At 36.8% G+C, this 14,654-nt stretch overlaps 1 protein-coding gene and 1 pseudogene across 2 annotated transcripts in view; one reads left to right on the forward strand and one right to left on the reverse strand.

Annotated features, from left to right (window-relative positions):
* SPATA22 (spermatogenesis associated 22) overlaps positions 1-14,654 on the forward strand; it is a 78,632-nt gene that overhangs the window by 19,882 nt on the left and 44,096 nt on the right. The gene's annotated exons all lie outside the window — the stretch shown is intronic.
* On the reverse strand, positions 219-1,714 carry LOC128570074 (COP9 signalosome complex subunit 2-like; annotated as a pseudogene). Its single transcript, XR_008375520.1, has 2 exons — positions 1,382-1,714; positions 219-1,258 (listed from the first exon to the last, which is right to left on the reverse strand). The product of XR_008375520.1 is annotated as a COP9 signalosome complex subunit 2-like (transcript).

The raw sequence follows: 14,654 nt of genomic DNA on the forward strand, positions 1-14,654 counted from the left end.
AAAATAACTAAGAAAATGCCAGGAAGGCTATGTTAACTAGTGTGATGAAAATGTGTCAAATGGCCTATAAACCAAGGGTATGGTGCCCCATGATCAAATTAATTTATGCAGCTATGATTTAATAAAAAATAAAATAAAAAGAATAATTTTCAGTAGTTTTGCCATTCCCAGTTCTTTTAAGGATTACATCTTTGCACTGTTGCCTTAAGGACGTCTGTAAAAGCTTGTTCTTTGTTAAGCCAGTTTACTGATTACAGCCTGGTTGAGAGAATTTAGTTGATTGGTCCATTTATCTAGTGCAGTATATCGTGCACCACCCCTCTTCTGATGATCCAGTGCAAGGAGTTGGTTGACTAGAGCAATTCGGCCATGAATAGTGTTATCCAATGTGCACTGCACCAGCAAGCTCTCCACATTCGCTACATCTGTGTTTAACTCCTTAGAAATAAAAGGAATATGTATTCTTGTGTAAGGCTTAATAAATTTTATGAGCACTTGTGTTCTGATGTCTCATAAAACTTCTTCAATGTGTTCTGTTATGAAAGGATCATCCATGATGTTGCTGTGATTTGTTTTCAGAATCTTTTCAAATTCAATGATGTCATTATTCTGATAGGTACTTACTAAATTTGTCATTGCTGAAATTTCTGGATCATTTTTGTACGGCTTGGCCTCCTGTGAGTGAAATGCATTAGTTCCCGATTTCATTAGTATATTTGCTAAGATCAAATATTTTAAGCAAGTGGTTCATCTTGGACTTCCTGATTCATCATAATTCTTAAAGGCTTCAAAAAAAATCAGCGTGTGCCTTTTCAAATTCACCTTCTCTCAAGTGCATTTTACCACCACATTCTCTGATAACTCCTATGATCAATGGATGAGGGATGGCAGACTTGATGTGAAGTGACTATTCATAGAGTGCTTTAAGTTTTTTGTTACTTTTCTGTGCCATGTACATCTAAATTTCCAAAGCATATATTTCTAATAACTGTGCACCTTTTTTCAAGTCATCTTCTTGACATCATCAGTCTGGCAGGATTTAGGTAACTGGCATAAAATTTTTTGAAGCTTCCCATATTCCTCTCGTTCTAAATATAATTTTCCAAGCTTTGTGTTTGTCATAAACCACAGTCTATCATTCTTAGCATCTTTCAAAGTTTCCAGTGTTATTTCATAGAATTCCTGCAGTAAATTCATCTGACATAAAAAATCAGAATTCTGTTTAGAAGTGGAGATATAATCAAGAATAGAATTAATCTGGTGGCGCCTGTGGCTCAAAGGGGTAGGGCGCTGGTCCCATATGCCAGAGGTGGCGGGTTCAAACCCAGCCCCGGCCAAAAACCGCAAAAAAAAAAAAAAAAAAAAAAGAATAGAATTAATGGATTTTTCAGAATAATTTCTTGTGACTGCACTCTGAATTTAGGTCAATAGTTGTTTATATCTATTCATCATTTCTGGAAAGTTTGTCAACTTGAAGTTAATCTTAATCATTTGTTTCAGTGCTTTAAATCCCTGTTCTCCTTTTTCACCTTCAAGTTCCAAAACCTTTTGGAAACTGCTTAATGCTGCTTTTGGGTCATCTTCTTTTAATGCTTTGGAATTATAGTACTGATTTTACAAATCCACATTTGGCTTAAGAGTTACTATCTTCAGAGTATTCCAGGTTGTAGTCCTCCTCCTCATCGCACATGAAATCATCCTCGATGTCATACATCTTGGCCAGCAGGGGGAGGAGCAAAAATTCAGTTCTTATCCTAATGTTCTGAAAATTCCATGAAGTTTCTATTTCTTCAAGTTTGTCATGATTTCCTGCTCCTACTTTTCCTTAATTACCTCTTAATCACCATTTCTTCATGCAATTTTAGATCAGACTTAATTCTACCTGTAACATATATTTCTCACTACTTCCCAGACAGTGCTACATGTAACATTAATTTATTAGCAGTTATACCAGTTATAAAGATTTGGTATATGGGGGATGGGCGTATAAGAGAATTATAGAATAGACAACATACTTAATGTTGGATTTTAGGCATCTCATTTGGTAATACTTGTCAACTGTTGCTGATTGTCTTTTTTTTTAGCCTGTTCCCTCACTAGCTTTACCCCCTTGTTACATTGTTAGGGTCTGCTCTTTTGGAATATAAACTCATTTCTCATCTTTATTTTTCTTCAGTTTATCTTCAGTTTAGAGTCAGCAGAAATGAAAAAAAACTGGAAACACACACACACACACACACACACACACGGAGGATTTGTTTTTTGGAATGATCTATCACTTAATTAATTTCTACCCTTGGTTAGTCCCTTTTTTCCCAAATAAAACAGTCTTATTTTTTCTGCTCTCTGAAGGATATTCAGTGAACTGGAGTTTTAATAAATAGTCCCTGTGATAGAATAATGGAAATGTCCTACACCAAAACCCATGAATGTTACCTTATATGGCAAAAGGGAGTTTGTAGATATTAAGTTAAGGATATTACAGTGGGAAGATTATTTTGGATTGTTTGGGTAGGCTCAATGTAATCATAAGGGTCCTTATGGAGGAGAAGCAGGAAGGTCAGAATCAGAGTTCAAAAGATGCTGCCTTGCTACTTTGAAGATGGAGAAAGGGGCTATGAGCCAAAGAATGCAGGTACCTTCAAGAAGCTGAAAGAGTCTGAAAAGCTTCTGTACAGCTAAGGCGACAACAACCAAAGTAAACAGACAACTTCCATAATGGGAAAGGATATTTGCATATTTTGAATCAGATAAATGCTTGATTTACAAAAGAACTCAAATTAATCAATTTGAGAAAAATTGAAAATTACTGTTGAGAAAAGCAAACAATCCCTTACATCAAGGGGCAAAAGAGATGACTAGAACCTTCTCTAAAGAAAACAGATGAATAGCTAACAAACGTATGAAAAAATGTTCATTGGCCCTTATTATTAGAGAAATGTAAATCAAAACGACTCTGAGATACTATCTAACCCCAGGGAGAATGGCCCACATCACAAAATCTCAAAACTGCAGATGCTGGCGTGGATGTGGAGACAAAGGGAACACTTTACACTGTTGGTGGGACTGCAAACTAATACAACCTTTTTGGAAGGAAGTATGTTAACCCTTAAAGAATTCAAACTAGACCTCCGTTTGATCCTGCAATCCCATTATTGGGCATCTACCCAGAGGAAAAAAATAATCATTTTATCATAAGGACACTAGTACTAGATCAGTGGTTCTCAACTTTCCTAATGCTGAGATGTATTTTCATTGTTACAAAGGGGTCGTGACCCACAAGTTGAGAATCGCTGCACTAGAATGTTGAAGGCAGCTCAATTTACGATCACCAAAATGTGGAAACAGCATAAATGCCCACCAACCCAGGAATGGATTAACAAGCTGTGGTATATGTATACCATGGAATACTATTTAGCCATTAAAAAGATGGAGACTTGGGCGGCGCCTGTGGCTCAGTCGGTGGGGCGCCGGCCCTATATACTGAGGGTGGTGGGTTCAAACCCGGCCCCAGCCAAACTGCAACCAAAAAATAGCCGGGCGTTGTGGCGGGCGCCTGTAGTCCCAGCTACTCGGGAGGCTGAGGCAAGAGAATCGCTTAAGCCCAGGAGTTGGAGGTTGCTGTGAGCTGTGTGAGGCCACGGCACTCTACCAAGGGCCATAAAGTGAGACCCTGTCTCTACAAAAAAAAAAAAAAAAAAAGATGGAGACTTTACATCTTTTGTATTAACCTGGGTGGAAGTGGAACACATTATTCTTACTAAAGCATCACAAGAATGGAGAAGCAAGAATCATATGTACTCAATTCTGATACGAGGACAATTAATGACCTACTACATGGTGGGAGGTGGGGGAAGGGGAGAGCAGAGAAAGGGAAAGAAGGAGGGGGATGTGTCACAGTGTGTGACACACCTTTTGGGGGCAGGACACAGTTATAAGAGGGACTTTATCTAACAAATGCAATCAATGTAACCTGGTTCTTTGTACCCTCATTGAATCCCCAGCAATAAAAAAGAAAGCTGGAAGAGTCAAGGAAGTGGATTCTACTCTAGAGCCTCCAAAAGGAACACAGTCCTGATGACTCATTATAGACTTCTGTTCTCCAGAAGATAATTATCTCTAGAAGATAATAATTTTGTGGTGTTTTAAACCAGCCATTAAATTTGTAGTAATTTGATACTGCCACCTCCTTTTTCTTTTGTCCTGTTATTTATGTATTTATATTTCATATACTTATTTCATGTGTTTAACTTTCACCAAAAAAATGATTCCAGTTTATCTCTTGTTACCATTAAGGAAATTATTACATGAAGTGACATTGGATTCACTAGGGATTCAAGCTGTGACTAAAGCATAGTATGTTAGTTTTCTATTGCTGAATAACAAAGTATTGGGAAATTAGTGGGTGAGAAAAACACTCATTTCTTAACTACGAGTTCTAGGGGTCAGAAGTCAGTATGGGCTTGACTGGGTTCTCTGCTCAGTGTGTCACAGGGCAAAATCAAGATGTTGGCTGGGCTGTGTTATTATCTGGAGGCTCTGGGAAAGAATCCACTTCCAAACTAATTTAGATTGTTGGCAGCATCCAGTTTCTTACAGCTGTATAGCTGAAGTCCTGGTTTCCTGTCTGGATTTTGGCTGGTGTCCTCTCTTCTTCAAGTCACCCACATTCCTTCTCACATGACCTCTCCATCTTTAATGCCAAAGGAATCTGCTTTATAATCTCTTGTGGTTATATGAGCCCTTTACCTGTATTTTATTTCCATACAGCAGTTTTCCATAGATTCTTTGTTTCTGTCCTGGGCCTTGTTTGTGATAGCTACTTCTGTGACCTTAAAATAATAATAATAATAATAATACTATTTTTTATAATCTTATTTTGTTCAGTTTTCACTTTTGGCTTTTTGGAGGTTTCCCTTTCTCTGGACTCTAGAATTCATATCTGTTTATAGGTATTCGTCTGCAAGTCCTGCTCATTTAGCCTGAAATCATATTTCTTAGCTGATTGGTATGTCCATTTCTACTCTGTGTTGAAGCTTGACTTAATTCTTATTTTATTTAGTTCTTACCAGTAGCCTTATAATATTAGAACTAAAATATTTAGCAAGTTGGTTGTCAAAATTCTCTAGACTATGAATTCTTACACTACATGGTCACATTCTTAGATGTTTCTTCTGGTTATTATTTTCCAGAAATTAACAAATAAATATTCACATATCATAATTTCTGACTGAGTAACATGCCTGTCACTGAAACCCTGAACCATGTAGTAGAATAATGAAACATGCTCATTGGATTAAGTCAGTCATGGCTTACTCCTTGATCTGGGGGTAGGAACAAATCATATGGCTAAGAATGCTATAGAATAGGAGAGATTAACCTGGGTCTTTTTGGGGAAATGGAGGCTGGCTTCAAAAACAAATGTCCCTTACCAGTCCTTAGTGGATGGCTATTAAAATGAATAATGCCATCATTTGATAAATTATTATTTTATCAGATATTCAAAAGAAGTTTGGACATTGAGTCTCCAGAGCCCAGCATGTCACTCTGTATAATCACGTGTACTTGCTGCTCAGCTCCCACTTATAAGTGAGAACGTGAAGTATTTTGTTGTTGTTGTTCCTGGGTTACTTCACTTAGAATAATGGTCCAATTTAAATGGTCTCCAATTAAACAGTCTAGTACAAGTGTCCTTATGATAAAAGGATTTTTTTCCTTCTGGATAGATGCCCAGTAATGGGATTGCAGGATCAAATGGGAGGTCTAGCTTGAGTGCTTTGAGGTTTCTCCATACTTCCTTCCAGAAAGGTTGTACTAGTTTGCAGTCCCACCAGCAGTGTAAAAGTGTTCCCTTCTCTCCACATCCATGCCAGCATCTGCAGTTTTGAGATTTTGTGATGTGGGCCATTCTCACTGGGGTTAGATGGTATCTCAGGGTTGTTTTGATTTGCATTTCTCTAATATATAGGGATGATGAACATTTTTTCACATGTTAGCTATTCGTCTGTCGTCTTTAGAGAAGGTTCTATTCATGTCTCTTGCCCATTGATATATGGGATTGTTGGCTTTTTTCATGTGGATTAATTTGAGTTCTCTATAGATCCTAGTTATCAAGCTTTTGTCTGATTGAAAATATGCAAATATCCTTTCCCATTGTGTAGGTTGTCTCTTTGCTTTGGTTGTTGTCTCCTTAGCTGTACAGAAGCTTTTCAGTTTAATGAAGTCCCATTTGTTTATTTTTGTTGTTGTTGCAATTGCCATGGCAGTCTTCTTCATGAAGTCTTTCCCCAGGCCAGTATCTTCCAGTGTTTTTCCTATGCTTTCTTTGAGGATTTTTATTGTTTCATGCCTTAAATTTAAGTCCTTTATCCATCTTGAATCAATTTTTGTGAGTGGGGAAAGGTGTGGGTCCAGTTTCAGTCTTTTACTTGTAGATATCCAATTCTCCCCACACCATTTCTTGAATAGGGAGTCTTTCCCCCAAGGTATGTTCTTGTTTGGTTTATCGAAGATTAGGTGTTTGTAAGATGTTAGTTTCATTTCCTGGTTTTCTATTCGATTCCAAGTGTCTATGTCTCTGTTTTTGTGCCAGTACCATGCTGCCTTGACCACTATGACTTTGTAGTACAGACTAAAATCTGGTGTGCTGATGCCCTCAGCTTTATTTTTATTACTAAGAACTGCCTTAGCTATACGGGTTTTTTTCTGGTTCCATGCAAAACTCAGAATCATTTTTTCCAAATATTGAAAGTATGATGTTGGTATTTTGACAGCTTAATTTACAATCACCAAAATGTGGAAACAACCTAAATGCCTACCAACCCAGGAATGGATTAACAAGCTGTGGTATATGTATACCATGGAATACTATTCAGCTATTAAAAAAAATGGAGACTTTACATCCTTTGTATTAACCTGGATGGAAGTGGAAGACATTATTCTTAGTAAAGCATCACAAGAATGGAGAAGCTTGAATCCTATGTACTCCATTTTGATATGAGGACAATTAATGACAATTAAGGTTATGGGGGGGAAGGAAAAGCAGAGAGAGGGAAGGAGGGAGGGGGTGGGGCCTTGGTGCATGCCATACCTTCTGGGGGCAAGACATGATTGCAAGAGGGACTTTACCTAACAAATGCAATCAGTGTAACCTGGCTTATTGTACCCTCAATGAATCCCCAACAATAAAAAAAAAAATAAAAAAAATAATGTTCTCCAATTCCATCCAGGATGCTCCAAAAGACTGATGGCTGAGTAGTATTACTTGTTATTGATGTATATGCCACATTTTCTTTATACACTTACCAATTGGGGCAGTGAGGTTGATTTCATATCTTTACAACTGTGAATTGTGTTGTGATAAACAGCTTAGATGTCTTTTTATTTTTTTTTTTTTTATTTTTTTTTTTTTTTTAATTTTTTTATTAAATCATAAGTGTATACAATGATATGATTATGGGGCATCATACACTCACTTCATAAACCATTTGACACATTTTTATCCCAGTGGTTAACATAGCCTTTCCGGCGTTATCTCAGTTACTGTGCCAAAACATTTATATTCTACATTTACCAAGTTTCGCAAATACCCCTGTAATATGCACCACAGGTGTGATCCCACCGATTCCCCTCCCTCTACCCACCCCCCCCTTTCCCACTTCCCTATCCAATGTACACAGCCCTACTATGAAACTAATTTGGGACTCTCACATGAAAGCTATAACCCAGCTACAACTTAGATGTCTTTTTAATAAAATGACTTCCTTTGGGTAGCTTCCCAATTCCTTTCAAAATCCAGTGGGATTGCAGGATTGAATAGTAGATCTACTTTTAGTTCTTCGAGAAATCTCCATACTGTTTTACATAAAGGTGTACTAATTTATAGTCCCACCAACAGTGTGTAAGCATTCCCTTTTCACTGCATTTGTGCTAGGATCTATTTTTTGACTTTCTAATAAGGCCATTCTGACAGGTGTAAGCCAGTATCTCATTGTGGTTTTACTTTGCATCTCCAGAATGATTAGAGATGTTCAACATTTTTTTCATGTTTATTGGCCATTTGTTCTTTTGAAAAAATGTCTTATTTTTTTTTTTTTTCGCCCTTGGTAGAGTGCCATGGTGTCATAGCTCACAGCAACCTCAAACTCTTGGGCTCAAGTGATCCTCTTGCCTCAGTCTCTCAAGTAGCTGGGTCTACAGTCACCTGCCACAATGCCCAGCTATTTTTTAGAGACGGGGTCTCACTCTTCCTGAGGCTGGTCTCAAATTCCTAAGCTTGGGCAATCCACCCACCTCAGCCTCCCAGAGCACTAGGATTATAGCAGTGAGCCATGGCAACCAGCCCTGTTCATGTCTTCTTTTTTTTTTTTTTGATTATTTACTGTTCATGTCTTCTACCCAATTTTTTTTTTCTTTTTCTAAACCCAGTTTTTAATGGAGTTTAATTGGTATTTTTTTTTTTGCTGATTTGAGTTCTGTATAGACCCTGGATATTAGGCTTTTGTCAGATTTATACTTTGCAAATATTTTTCTAATTGTAAAATTATATTGTTCTGTATAGACCCTGGATATTAGGCTTTTGTCAGATTTATACTTTGCAAATATTTTTTCCCATTCCATAGGTTGTCTAAGTATAAGATTTTTAGTTTAATTAAGCCCCATTAATTAAACTAAATAATTTAGTTTAATTATTAACCTAGGCCAATCACCAAAGTTTTTCCTAGGTTTTCTTTTAATATTTTTATGGTTATCAGGTCTTACAGTTAAGTCTTTTATCCATCTTGAGTTAATTTTTATGTATGGTGAGAGTCAAGGATCCATTTTCATTCTTCTTCATGAGGTGGCCCAATTTTTCTAGCATTGTTTATTAAATAGGGCATCCTTTCCTTAGTGTGTGCTTTTATTTCCTTTGTCTAAGATCAGGTAGTTGTAGGTATTTGGTGTTACTACTGCATTCTCTATTCTGTTCCATTAGTCTATGTGATGTTGCTGCAAAGCTGTTTCAATTGCTACAGACTTGGAGTATAATTTGAAGTCAGGCAATGTGATGCCTCTAGACTTAGTGTTTTTGCTTAGGGTTGGTTTGGCTATTCATGCTCTTTAATAGTTCCATATGAATTTTAGAGTTGTTTTTTTCTAATTTTGGGATAAATGATGTTCATAGTTTGAAAGAAATTGCAGTGAGTTTGTAGATTACTTTGGGCACTGTGGAAATTTTAACAATATTAATTCTTTGAATCCATGAACATGAAATATTCTTCCATTTGTCATCTGTCATTTCAGTCATCAGTGTTTTGATAGTTCTCCTTGTAGAGGTCTTTCTTTTTGGTTAAGTATATTCCAAGGGGTTTTATTTTATTTATTTTTTTGCAGCTATTGTAAATGAGATTGAGTTCTTAATTTGATTCTCAGATTGGTTGTTATTTGTGTAGAGAAATGCCCCTCATTTGTTTATGTTGATTTTGTAATCTGAAACTTCACTGAACTCATTTTTCAATGCCAGGAGTCTTTTGGAGGATTCTTCAGAGTTTTCTAATTGTAAAATTATATTATCAGCAAACAGGAATATTTTGACTTCTTTTCCAGTTTAGACCCCCTTTCTTTCTTTCTCTTGCCTGATTGCTGGCTATGATTTTCAGTACTACATTGAATATAAATGTCAAAAGTGGGCATCCTTTTCTTGTTCTAGTCTTCGGGGATTCTTTCAGCTTAACTCCATTCAGAATAATGTTGGCTGTGGATTTGTCATATATAGCTTTTATTTTTATTTGAGGTTATGTTCCTTCTCTTGCTAGTTTGTGAAAGGTTTTTATCATGAAGAGGTGCTGGATTTTATGAAATGCTTTTTCTACATCTATTGAGTTGATCATAATGGTTTTTGTTTTTAATTCTGTTTATGTGGTAAATCACATTTATTGATTTGAATATCTTGCACCATCCTTACATTCTTGGAATGAAACCCATTTGATTGTGTGAATTATCTTTTTGATTTGCAGTTAGAGTAAGTTTGTTAGAATTTTGTTGAGGATTTCTTTTTTTTTTTAACCTTAAAAAGAAATTTATGATGAATACACGTTAATGAGTTAACATGGTTGATAAATAATTCTTATAGATCAAAATCAGCAATACTGGTCTGAAGTTTGGGCTGGCTGGGGGATGGCCTTTCCTCTCAGAAAACGCACTGGGTTTTGAAGTGAACCTGGATTTGCTGGGCAGACCTTCAGGGGTCCAGTCGTTGGCACAGTCATTTCGTCCTTTATATAATTGATTACAGAACTTTCTCAATCTTTTGGTATTTTATAAAGTTGACATTATCTCATTAAACCTGTTGGCATCTTCATGCCTTTCATATATACCCTACTCTACTGACAACTACACAACAGGTCGATTGTTGAAATGGGCAAAGCATAATACTCTTTACAATAGGAATCACCACTCACAATATGCCTTGGTCAAAGTTCTTTGTTTCTTAAGAAACTGTGTTCCAGAGAAAATAAAAATGAGAAACTTAGTTTTCCCCAGGCCTTATTTCTCTCTCCCTGAAATTTGTGCCTTCTCAAAGCATCTCACATTGGTTCTATCTGATCTTTGTCCATAGATGACTATCATCAGAAATTTCACAAAAAAAAGCCATGAGATAAAAAAGATAGTTTCTATCCACAAAATCTAGTATCTATTTAACTCACAACCTACTATTCTCTATTCATTATTTGCTAAAAATGTTACTACAGAGATGTCTCTAATCATGACAGCTATTTGAGAGATACAATTATCCCAATTTACAGCCTAGAAAACCGAGCCTTCTTGTGCTTCACAGCATTCACAAATATCTCATAGTTATCTCATAGTTATTTACCTACAAGCCTAAAATATTACCACAGATAAATCTATATCATTGTTGCTGCAGAGGCTAAAAAATGCACTTGACTTTGTTGAGGATTTTTATACCCGTGTTCAAGAGGCATATTGGTCTGTAGTTTTCTTATGTCCTTTCCTATCTTTGGTAACAGAGTAATACTGGCTTGTAGGATGATGTAGGGAGGATTCTCTCCTTCTTGATGGTATGGAACAGTTTTAGTAGGAGAAGGGCCAGTTATTATTATTATTACTTTTTTATTAAATCATAGCTGTGTACATTAATGCGATCATGGGGCACCATACACTGGTTTTATATATCATTTAACATATTTTCATCACACTGGTTAACATAGCCTTCCTGGCATTTTCTTAGTTATTGTGCTAAGACATTTATATTCTACATTTACTAAGTTTCACATGTACCCTTGTAAGGTGCACCATAGGTGTAATCCCACCAATTACCCTCCCTCCATCCATCCTCTCCCCCCTTACACTCCTCCCTCTCCCCTTTCCCCATATTCTTAGGTGATAACTGGGTTATAGCTTTCATATGAAAGCCATAAATTAGTTTCATAGTAGGGCTGAGTACATTGGGTACTTTTTCTTCCATTCTTGAGATACTTTACTAAGAAGAATATGTTCCAGCTCCGTCCATGTGAACATGAAAGAGGTAAAGTCTCCATCTTTCTTTCTTTTTTTTTTTCATGGTTAAAAGTTTTATTTTTTAATTCCAGGTTAATGTAAGGGTACAAACAACCAGGTCACAGTATTTGAATTTGGTAGGTGGAGTCCATCTTGTAATTTTGTCTCACCCCAAAGGTGTGCCATACACCCTTACATTTATCCTTTTCTTTTTTTTTTATTAAATCATAGCTGTGTACATCAATATGATCATGGGGCACCATACACTTGGTTCATAGACCATTTGACACATTTTCATCACATTAGTTGACATAGCCCTCCTGGCATTTTCTTAGTTACTTTGCTACGACATTTACATTCCACATTTACCAAGCCTCACATATACCCTTGTAAGATGCACCACAGGTGTGATCCTTTCAATGCCCCTCCCTCTGCCCACCTCCACCCTCCCTCCCCACCCTTTCCCCCTTCCCCCTATTCTTAGGTTGTAACTGGGTTATAGCTTTCATGTGAAGGTCCTAAATTAGTTTCATAGTAGGGGTGATGAGTACATTGGATACTTTTTCTTCCATTCTCCAGATACTTTACTGAGAAGAATATGTTCCAGCTCCATCCATGTAAACATGAAAGAGGTAAAGTCTCCATCTTTCTTCAAGGCTGCATAGTATTCCATGGTGTACATATACCACAATTTATTTTTATTTTTTTTTATTAAATCATAGCTGTGTACATTGATATGATCATGGGGCATCACACACTAGCTTCATAAACCGTTTGACACATTTTCATCACACTGTTTGACATAGCCTTCCTGGCGTTTTTCAGTTATTGGGCTAAAACACATTCTACATTTACTAAGTTTCACATATATCCTTGTAAGATGCACCGCAGGTGTGATCCCACCAGTTCCCCTCCCTCTACCCACATCCCCCCTCCCTCCCCTCCCTAGCCCCCTTCCCCCTATTTTTAGGTTGTAACTGGGTTATAGCTTTCATGTGAGAGCCCCAAATTAGTTTAATAGTAGGGGTGAGTACGTTGGGTACTTTTTTTCCCATTCTTGAGATACTTTACTAAGAAGAATATTTTCCAGTTCCATCCATGTAAGCATAAAAGAGGTAAAATCTCCATCTTCCTTTAAGTCTGCATAATATTCCATGGTGTACATATACCACAATTTATTAATCCATTTGTGGATCGATGGGCATTTGGGTTTTTTCCATGACTTAGCAATTATGAATAGGGCTGCAATAAATATTCTGGTACAAATATCTTTGTTATGATGTGATTTTTGGTCTTCTGGGTATATGCCCAGCAGAGGAATTACAGGATTGAATAGCAGATCTATTTTTAGATCTCTAAGTGTTCTCCATATCTCTTTCCAAAAGGAGTGTATTAATTTGCATTCCCACCAGCAGTGCAAAAGTGTTTCCTTTTCTCCACATCCGCGCCAACATCTCTGGTCTTGGGATTTTGTGATATAGGCTAGTCTCACTGGAGTTAGATGGTATCTCAAAGTAGTTTTGATTTGCATTTCTCTGATGATTAAAGATGATGAGTATTTTTTCATATGTCTGGAGGCCGTGTGCCTGTCTTCTTCAGAGAAGTTTCTCTTCAAGTCCCTTGCTCAGCCTGCAATGGGATCACTTGTTCTTTTCTTGCTAATGCGTTTGAGTTCTCTGTGGATTCTGGTTATTAAACCTTTGTCAGAGACATAACCTGCAAATATCTTCTCCCATTCTGAGGGCTGTTTGTTTGCTTTACTTACTGTGTTCTTGGCTGTGCAGAAACTTTTTAGTTTGATCAAGTCCCAAAAGTGTATTTTTGAAGCTGCTTCAGTTGCCCCGGGGGTCCTTCTCATACAAAACTCGCCCAACCCAATTTCTTCAAGGGTTTTCCCTGCACTCTCTTCTAGTATTTTTATAGTTTCATGTCTTAAGTTTAAATTTTTAATCCAGTAAGAGTCTATCTTGGTTAATGGTGAAAGGTGTGGGTCCAGTTTCAGTCTTCTACAGGTTACCAGCCAGTTCACCCAGCACCATTTGTTAAATAGGGAATCTTTTCCCCACTGAATGTTTTTAATTGGCTTGTCAAAGATTAAATAACGGTAAGTAGCTGGATTCATCTCTTGGTTCTCTATTCTGTTCCAGACATCTACTTTTCTGTTTTTGTGCCAATACCATGCTGTTTTGATCACTATCAATTTGTAGTATAGTCTGAGGTCTGATAGAGTAATTCCTCCTGCTTTGTTCTTATTTTTGAGTAATGTCTTGGCTATTCGAGGTTTTTTCTGATTCCATTTAAAACGAAGTATTGTTTTTTCAAGATCTTTAAAGTATGACAGTGGAACTTTAATAGGGATTGCATTGAAATTATATATTGCTTTGGGTAGTATGGACATTTTAACAATGTTGATTCTTCCCAGCCATGAGCATGGTATGTTTTGCTGTTTATTAACATTCTTGGCTATCTCTTTTCTTAGAGTTTCATAGTTCTCTTTATATAGGTCTTTCACGTTCTTTGTTAGATAAATTCCCAAATATTTCATCTTCTTTGGCATTACTGTGAATGGGATAGAGTCCTTAATTGTTTTTTGAGCTTGACTGTTGTTGGTATATATAAAGGCTACTGATTTATGAATGTTGATTTTGTAACCTGAGATGTTGCTGTATTCCTTGATCACCTCTAAGAGTTCTGTAGTAGAGTCCCTAGTGTTTTCCAGATATACTATCATATCATCTGTGAAGAGCGAAAGTTTGATCTCTTCTGACCCTATGTGGATACCCTTGATCGCCTTTTCTTCCCTAATTGCGGTGGCTAAAACTTGCATTACAATGTTAAAAAGCAATGGAGACAATGGGCAGCCTTGTCTGGTTCCTGATCTAAGTGGAAATGATTCCAATTTAACTCCGTTCAATATGATATTGACTGTCGGTTTGCTGTAGATGGCCTCTATCAATTTAAGAAATGTCCCTTCTATACCAATTTTCTTAAGTGTTCTGATCATGAAGGGATGTTGGATGTTATCAAAAGCTTTTTCTGCATCGATTGAGAGGATCATATGGTCTTTGTTTTTTACTTTGTTTATGTGCTGAATTACATTTATAGATTTACATATATTGAACCAGCCTTGAGACCCTGGGGTAAAACAGACTTGG

The sequence above is a fragment of the Nycticebus coucang genome, chromosome 18 (genome assembly GCF_027406575.1).
Source record: "Nycticebus coucang isolate mNycCou1 chromosome 18, mNycCou1.pri, whole genome shotgun sequence".
Classification (NCBI taxonomy): domain Eukaryota; kingdom Metazoa; phylum Chordata; class Mammalia; order Primates; family Lorisidae; genus Nycticebus; species Nycticebus coucang.